This window comes from Portunus trituberculatus, chromosome 49 (assembly GCF_017591435.1).
Source record: "Portunus trituberculatus isolate SZX2019 chromosome 49, ASM1759143v1, whole genome shotgun sequence".
In the NCBI taxonomy this organism is placed as follows: Eukaryota; Metazoa; Arthropoda; class Malacostraca; order Decapoda; family Portunidae; genus Portunus; species Portunus trituberculatus.
Window position 1 is genome coordinate 18,215,709 of NC_059303.1, and position 7,500 is coordinate 18,223,208.

The window sequence follows — 7,500 nt, forward strand, 5'->3', positions numbered from 1 at the left end:
TACACACTTCCATTGCAGCTTCATGTGGTGTTTCTAGCTTGTGATGTGGCGTGGTGTGGTAAATTGTGGTGTTTTCTTGGTTTCTCAGCGGTATTGTGGTGTGTGATCTTCCTTCGTGGCGATTTGAACCCACATGCGCTCTTACACACTTCCATTACAGCCTCATGTGGTGTTTCTGGCTTGTGATGTGGTGTGGTGTAAAGTGTGGTGTTTTTCTCGGTTGATTCCTTACATTTACACTCGCTCACTCCTGTGCTTCGATTTTGTGGCCTTGAAGTGGAGTGGAGTGTAATGTAAAGTGATGAGTTAGTGTTGTATTGGTTTGCTGTGGTTGAAAGTGTCTCTCGGCGTTTTGTTGTAGTGGTTTTGTCTCGTACTGTGCTTGTCTTGTCTTGGTGCGTGTGTGACGTGTCTGGTTGCTCTCAATTGCTGTGTTCCTGTGTTGTCGTGGTGTAGTGTTGCTGGTGTTCTATTATAAGTCTGTTTTGTTTGACTGTGTGGTGTTTCTGTGTATGGTGTGTTTGGGTGAGTGTCTGGGTGGTGTAGTGTTGCTGGTGTTCTGATCTAAGTCTGCTTTATTTGGCTGTGTGGTGTTTCTGTATATGGTGTGTTTAGGTGAGCATGTGTGTTGGCTGCTGTGAAATGCTGTGTTTGGGTCTTAGTTGGTTGTTTTGACTTTACTTCCTTGCTGTGTTTGTTGTGTGTTAGCTGCTGTGGAAGTCTGTGTACGTGTGTTTTTGCAGTGAAGTTTTGCTGCTTTGTTTTGTATCTACTATGAGTTAACTCGTCTGTTTAACCCCTTCAATACTAGGACACATTTTTACCTTGAGATTTGTGTACGATTAGGTCATTTTATTAACATAAGGAAGAGTCTATGGAGGTCAGAAGATTAATGGCCACTGTCTTCACTATTTTAATCCCCTCACACAAGTCTCTGAAGCTGTATAAAATCACCAAACAGTAAGCAGAATTAATATAGAAACGCGTCATGGTACTCAAGGGGTTAAGAAAAAAAACAATAACAACATGAGCAAGTTATTCTCCAGCGTTATATAAGAAAGATGTTATGTATTAATTTGAAATAGTGAAATACAAAGGTGAATGTTGGAATACTGGTGAACGTTTGAATAATAGACTAAGCTGGTGATCTGTATATCTTGTTTTTGTGGGTAATATTAATGGCTTATGATGTTACGCTGTGGAGAGGTTGCTGGGTTAAAAATGTTCGTAGTTATCCTTTATTATTTTCTCTTCATTTTTTTTTTTTTTTAGGATATGTAAAGCTGGTGTCAAAATTCGTGTTATTGTGGTTATATTAATGGCATCTGGTGTCATTTTGTTTATTATATATACTTCTAAAGAAAGAGTTCAATACCACCTTCTGTTACCGACTCACGCCTTTCCTCTCCCCCTCTCTTTTCCATCACCAAACACTCTCCCACCTCTCCCTCTCCCTCTCACTCTCTCCTTCTCCCTTCCTCCTTCCCTACCCCTTCTTTATTTATTTATTTAACTTCTGTATGTTGTACTTAACTTCTCTCTCTCTCTCTCTCTCTCTCTCTCTCTTGTTATCTCACCACGCTAATTTTTCAAGTCCCCAGAGACATCTAGCAAGGTTTTCAAGACAGTTTTTCCTCATGATGAACTAGAAATCTTGCTAATCCATCACTAGAACCATAGAAATACCTTAAAAACTGGAGCCTTTCAAAATAGTGAGAGAGCAAAACGTTTCTCTCTCTCTCTCTCTCTCTCTCTCTCTCTCTCTCTCTCTCTCTCTTGAATACCTTTGCTTTTTATTGGTATTTTGTGTGTCCATTCATCTCATCTCGCGTCACGCACTGCCATATAGTATTGATGAATTAAGACTTAGCACAGTTATCTCTCTACTAATTCATCCATCTATTTAAAGAACGTAAAATAAAGTAAATACCAATTTTTTTTTTTTACCCATATATATTTTTTCCTCCGTGGGACGCATTAATGTCACCTGCCGTTATGTACCACTATGAAATGTTGACGAATGTATTGGATTAGCATTCAGAACGGTGAGGTCAGACTGCGTACTGAAGCATTTGTTTACTTTAGGCTCGCTGTGTGTGTGTGTGTGTGTGTGTGTGTGTGTGTGTGTGTGTGTGTGTGTGAGCAGCTGTGTTTTCAGTGTAACTATAGTGTGAATGCTTTCCTATTTTTGCTCGGCTCAATGTTCAGGTGGTGTTTTGAATACTGTGTTGTGCTGGCTGATGCTGGAGAGAGAGAGAGAGAGAGAGAGAGAGAGAGAGAGAGAGAGAGAGAGAGAGAGAGAGAGAGAGAGAGAGAGAGAGAGAGAGAGAGAAATAGTATATGGATGGATGTTTTTGGTGTGCCTACAGATATATTTTGACATTGCTATAGAAAGGATGCTGTTTGTTTGTTTATTATTTAGCTTTCTATCAGTCTATCTATATCTCTCTATCAATCTATCTATCTATCTGTCTATCAATCTGTCGGTCTGTCTATCTATGTATCTATCTAGCGATATTTTTACTAGAGGAAGGATATTGTTTATTTATTTATCTTTCTATGTATGTATCTATGTGTGTATGTAAATATGTGTGTATATATGTATGTGTGTGTATGTATGTATGTATGTGTGTTTTCAGTGATAATGCTGAAGATATTTTTGATGGTGCTATAGAGGTAGGTACATCAACTATTATTACTCTTCCTTCCAGACTGCGCTGCGAGAGACACTGAACCACTGAACCACTGAATCACTGAACCACTGAACCACTGAACTACTGAACCACTGAACCACTGAACTAATGAAGCACTGAAGCACTGAAGCAGAAGGACGAAACGCATCAAAAGGTACGCAATGAAAATCTTACTCTTAGAAAGTTTTGCAGCGGAGGAAGTAACGCTTTTTCTTTTTTCTTTTTTCTTTTCTATTTTTTTTTTCTGGCCAGACTTCACCTACTATTCTTATTCTTTTGAGGGTGTCAGACTTCACCTGCTAATGTAACCTTTTCATTTCCCAATTTTTCATTCTTTTATTTCATTTCCCAAAGATCGTTTTGTGTGAAGGATATGTTATTACTACTTAAACTTTTGATGTTATTGTAAAGCAGGAGAAATACCTTCTTTCTTCATATTTCAACTTGTATCTCTTATTACTATTTCATTTTCTCGTGTTATTTTACTACTTAAACCCCTTCAGTACCATGACGCGTTTCCATATTCATTCTGCTTACTATTTGGTGATTTTATACAGCTTCAGAAACTCATGTTGGGATTGAAATAAAGAAGACTGTGGCCATTAATCTTCTGACCTCCATGGACCCTTCGTAATGTCAATAAAATGGTCTAATCGTACAGAAATCTCAAGGAAGAAATGTGTCCCAGTATTGGAGGGATTAAACTGCTGATATTTTGTTAAGTAAGAGAACCACCTCCGTTCTTTATATTCCCACTTGCATTTCTTCTACCGTCTATTTTTTCTGGAGTATGATAATGTTACTAGGACTGCTGCTCGTATTTCTTTTTATTACTGTCTATTTTTGTGGAGTTGATTTGGTGAATGGTATAACATTACTATTTAAACTGTTGATATTTTTGTTAACTAGGAGAAGAAACACCTTTTTTTTTTATATTCTGACTCGTATTTCTTGTTTTTGTGGAGTTGTTTCAGTGGAAGGAATGGCATTGCTACACTGCTGATGATACGGCTAACTAGAAGAAGCACCTCCGTTTTTTGATATTCCAACTAATATTTCTTCTTATTTTTGTGTTGTTTCAGTGGACGGTATAATATTGCTACACTGCTGATATCATTGCCAACTAGAAGAAGCACCTCCGTTTTTTTTTTCATATCCTAACTCGTATTTCTCCTTATTACTATTTCTAACTCGCATTTCATATTATTACTATCTATTGCTGTTACTTTCTATTTGTTTGATGAGTGGCGCATTGTTGGTACCGAGGCTGTCAATGGTAGTGGTACGCGGCGACAGGAAGAGGGAATTGGTGTTTATCTAAAAATAATGTCCTCTTGTCTCTCTGTACTGTTGTTTTGGGTATTATGGGATACACTGCGCTCTTCTTTAAAACTCTAACGTGACTTTTTATCATGGGGAGTTTTGATAAGGACAATACAATCAAGACATTTAGACCTGTCCCTTTGGCTAACCTTTTCTCATCTGTAAAGGGGACTGGCGACTGAGTGGGCCTTTTATTTTATTTTATTTTTTTATATCTTTTGGTGTCCTTGGCCAGTTCTCCCCTCCTACATAAAAGAAGACTAGACTAAAATAAGGAATACGCCGTCTCTCTCTCTCTCTCTCTCTCTCTCTCTCTCTCTCTCTCTCTCTCTCTCTCTCTCTCTCTCTCTCTAAAAAAAAAAGAAACGAAAAAAAAACTTATTTGTATTTTTCTTCTTATTCCTCTTAAATTCTAACAATTTTTCTCTTTAGAAGTTTTAATAAGGATCCCAAAAACAGACTACCCTAAATAATACAAATCCTACGTCTTCTCTAAAAAAGATATTCATTTGTATTTCTTCTACTTATCCCACTAAAACTCTAACATAACTTTTCTCTTTGGAAGTTTTAATAAGGAGGCCCAAAACAGACTAACCTAACCAATACTAATCTTGCGTCCTCTCGAAACAGAAGCCTATTTGTGTTTCTCCCAGTTATTCTTTCCCTGGTTGTTTTGATAAAGACTAAACATCGAAAGCAAAATAATAAAAAAACACTAATTTCTATGTTTCGTGGTGGGAGAAGCAGCTGTACACCAATACCACACAAACAACAATAACAACGACAACAACAACTAAAGCCAAAACATCACACCGTCTCTGAAATTCTTATCTACATTTCTCTCACCACCACCACCACCACCACCACTATTTCGTACCAGAAGTAAAGCCATAACACTCAAACTTATTCAATTTTTTCCCCTCCTGGTTGTTCTGGTAAAGGTAACATCAACAACCGAAGCTGTCTGTCTACTCTAAAGTGGCTTCTGGGTCTGGGTTTGAATGGCGGCCCAGGGAATGCGTGGTTGTCAACTTGTCAGATTTTGAGTAAAACCGTGAGCTGTGTAGTAAGTGCGTTGATCAACAGAAAACAGGTAATATTCACATCAAATCAATTACGTTGTTACAGTGTTCTAAATCCAGGAACCATTTTAGAGTAGACAGGCTTTACCACCACCACCACCACCACTGTTCGGTATCAGAAGTAAAGCAGTGAAGCTATAACAGTCCCTGCAGCTTATACAAATTTTCCCTCCTGGCTGTGTTGATAAAGTAACACCAACAGCATCACTCTCACTACTACTACTACTACTACTACTACTACTACCACTATTTCGCACCAGAAGTAAAGCAATGAAACTATAACACTCCAGCTTATACAATTTTCCCTCCTGGCTGTTTTGATAAAGTAACACCAACAGCATCACTCACTACTACTACCACCACCACCACCACCACTGTTTCGCACCAGAAGTAAAGCAGTGAAGCTATAACACTCCAGCTTATACAATTTCCCCCCTGGTTGTTTTGATAAAGGTAACACTGAGCACTGAAGCCTGCGATGGTGTTGTTAGGTCCGTGTTTGGTGAATAGGCTTGGAGTGGAGTGGGCTTTCTTGGCAGGTTCCCGTCCGTAATTCAATACAAACAGAATGGAATACATAAATAAATCCAATTCTTCCCCTTGCCTTTCCCCTCTCTCCTCCTACATACGTTGCCACAAGGAGGAAGAGGAAGAGGAAGAGGAGGAAGAAGAGGAGGAAGAGGGAGTGTTGTCATTGGTTTGTTGATGTGCCTGGAAGGAGAGACGACGAGAGAGAGAGAGAGAGAGAGAGAGAGAGAGGTTCCTATCCTTCAGGCTCTCTCTCTCTCTCTCTCTCTCTCTCTCTCTCTCTCAAGCCTCTGCCTCCTAAACTGGAATTGCAATCTGCTTCCAGTACCCTCCAATCTAGTCCTTCGTGTATCTGTGATGTTCCTCCTCCACTCCTCCACTGCTAGGACTCTGGAATAGGATGGGAGAGCTAGAAGAGGGAGTGGGGGAGAGAGAGGCAGAGTGGCGAGAGAGAGAGAGAGAGAGAGAGAGTGAGTGAGTCGAACCAACTATCAGACGCCGGGTGGCCGTAGTAGCGAGAGGAACCGTACCGCTCTCTCTCGCTGTTCTCTTGAGTGACGCCCGCCTGTGAACTTTTTACTTCTCCCTCCTCACTGCTGCACGCTGCCAAGTACTGTGCGTGTGTGCGTGCAGCGGAGGGTCGGTGCTGTGTTGTGCTGTGAACTGCGTGTGCCTGCTGGGGAGTTTAGGAGGACTTTCGACACGTGAAGAAAGAAGTTTTAGGGAGTTTTTGTGAAGTGGTTTCCCGGTGGTGGGTTCACACGAGCGACACTTGGTTTCTTTTGCTCGTTGGTTATATATTCCTCCTTCTACGCTTTTCTAACAGTGCTTTAGGGTTTTGATTGTTAATTTGTCATAGAGTTAGTGTGTTGGTTAGTCTTGTCTTCACCCGTTAGTTGCAGTTTTTATTAGTTAAGTTTGACCCCTTCAGTACCATGACGCGTTTCCATATTCATTCTGCTTACTATTTGGTGGTTTTATACAGCTTCAGAAAGTTATGTGGGGATTAAAATAGTAAAGACTCTAGCCATTAGTCTTCTGATCTCCATAGAACTTTGCTGACGTTAATAAAATGGTTTAATCGTACATAAATCTCAAGGTAAAATTGTGTCCCAGTATGGAAGGGGTTGAGAGTGAAGATGTAAAGCGAGTGATGTGTTAGAAGGGTACATTATTTAGGGTCAGTGATAAAATACTCAGTTTTATTATTTTGTCTATTTTGTCTATTAGTTTTGGCACTAATATTTGTGTTCTTCCTTCTTACCTTAGTTCATAACAACGTGAGGTGGAATTTGAAGGTTAGGGAAGTTAGCTAAAGTTATTCTGACCTCGAGTACTTAATGTTGACTTAGAGAATTTGTGTAGGTAGTCACATAAGAAGTAGTAGTAACAGTGTAGGGTGGAGTTAGTACATGAGATAAGTTATATCAAGTTACGTACGTGTGTTAACTTAGAGAATTACGAGAGAAGGTGATGTAGTAAGAATAGAACAACTTGATAACACAGCAGGTAGAAAAGTAACAAAACCTCATAAACAGAGAAGGGAAAATAAAAACATTGATAAGCTAAATGAAAATAAGGAAAAATAAAGAAAAACGGTGATAATTGCAATAAACTGAACTAATCCGGAGCGAACTGAATATGAACTAATAACCGGATAAAAGGACGAATATATACTCTAAGTTATCCGGACCCGAAACCTCCAACGAGCCTGTTCGATTCCACTTGTTGAAGAGAGAGAGAGAGAGAGAGAGAGAGAGAGAGAGAGAGAGAGAGAGAGAGGATGCCATTAGCAGTTTACCCCTCCCCCTCCTCTTCCTCCTCCTTCTCCTCCTTCTTCTCTTCTTCCAACACACTCCTCCTCCTCCTCCTCC

The 7,500-nt window shown here is 39.7% G+C and overlaps 1 long non-coding RNA gene across 2 annotated transcripts; it reads left to right on the plus strand.

The window, feature by feature from the left end:
- The first annotated feature begins 6,125 nt into the window (after positions 1 to 6,125).
- On the plus strand, positions 6,126 to 7,202 carry LOC123499193. 2 transcript variants are annotated; one of them, XR_006672919.1, is made up of 2 exons: positions 6,126 to 6,377; positions 7,133 to 7,202. It is a non-coding gene; the product is annotated as an uncharacterized LOC123499193 (long non-coding RNA). The 2 variants fall into 2 exon arrangements; XR_006672918.1 differs by having other exon boundaries at positions 7,165 to 7,202.
- Positions 7,203 to 7,500: the final 298 nt, after the last annotated feature.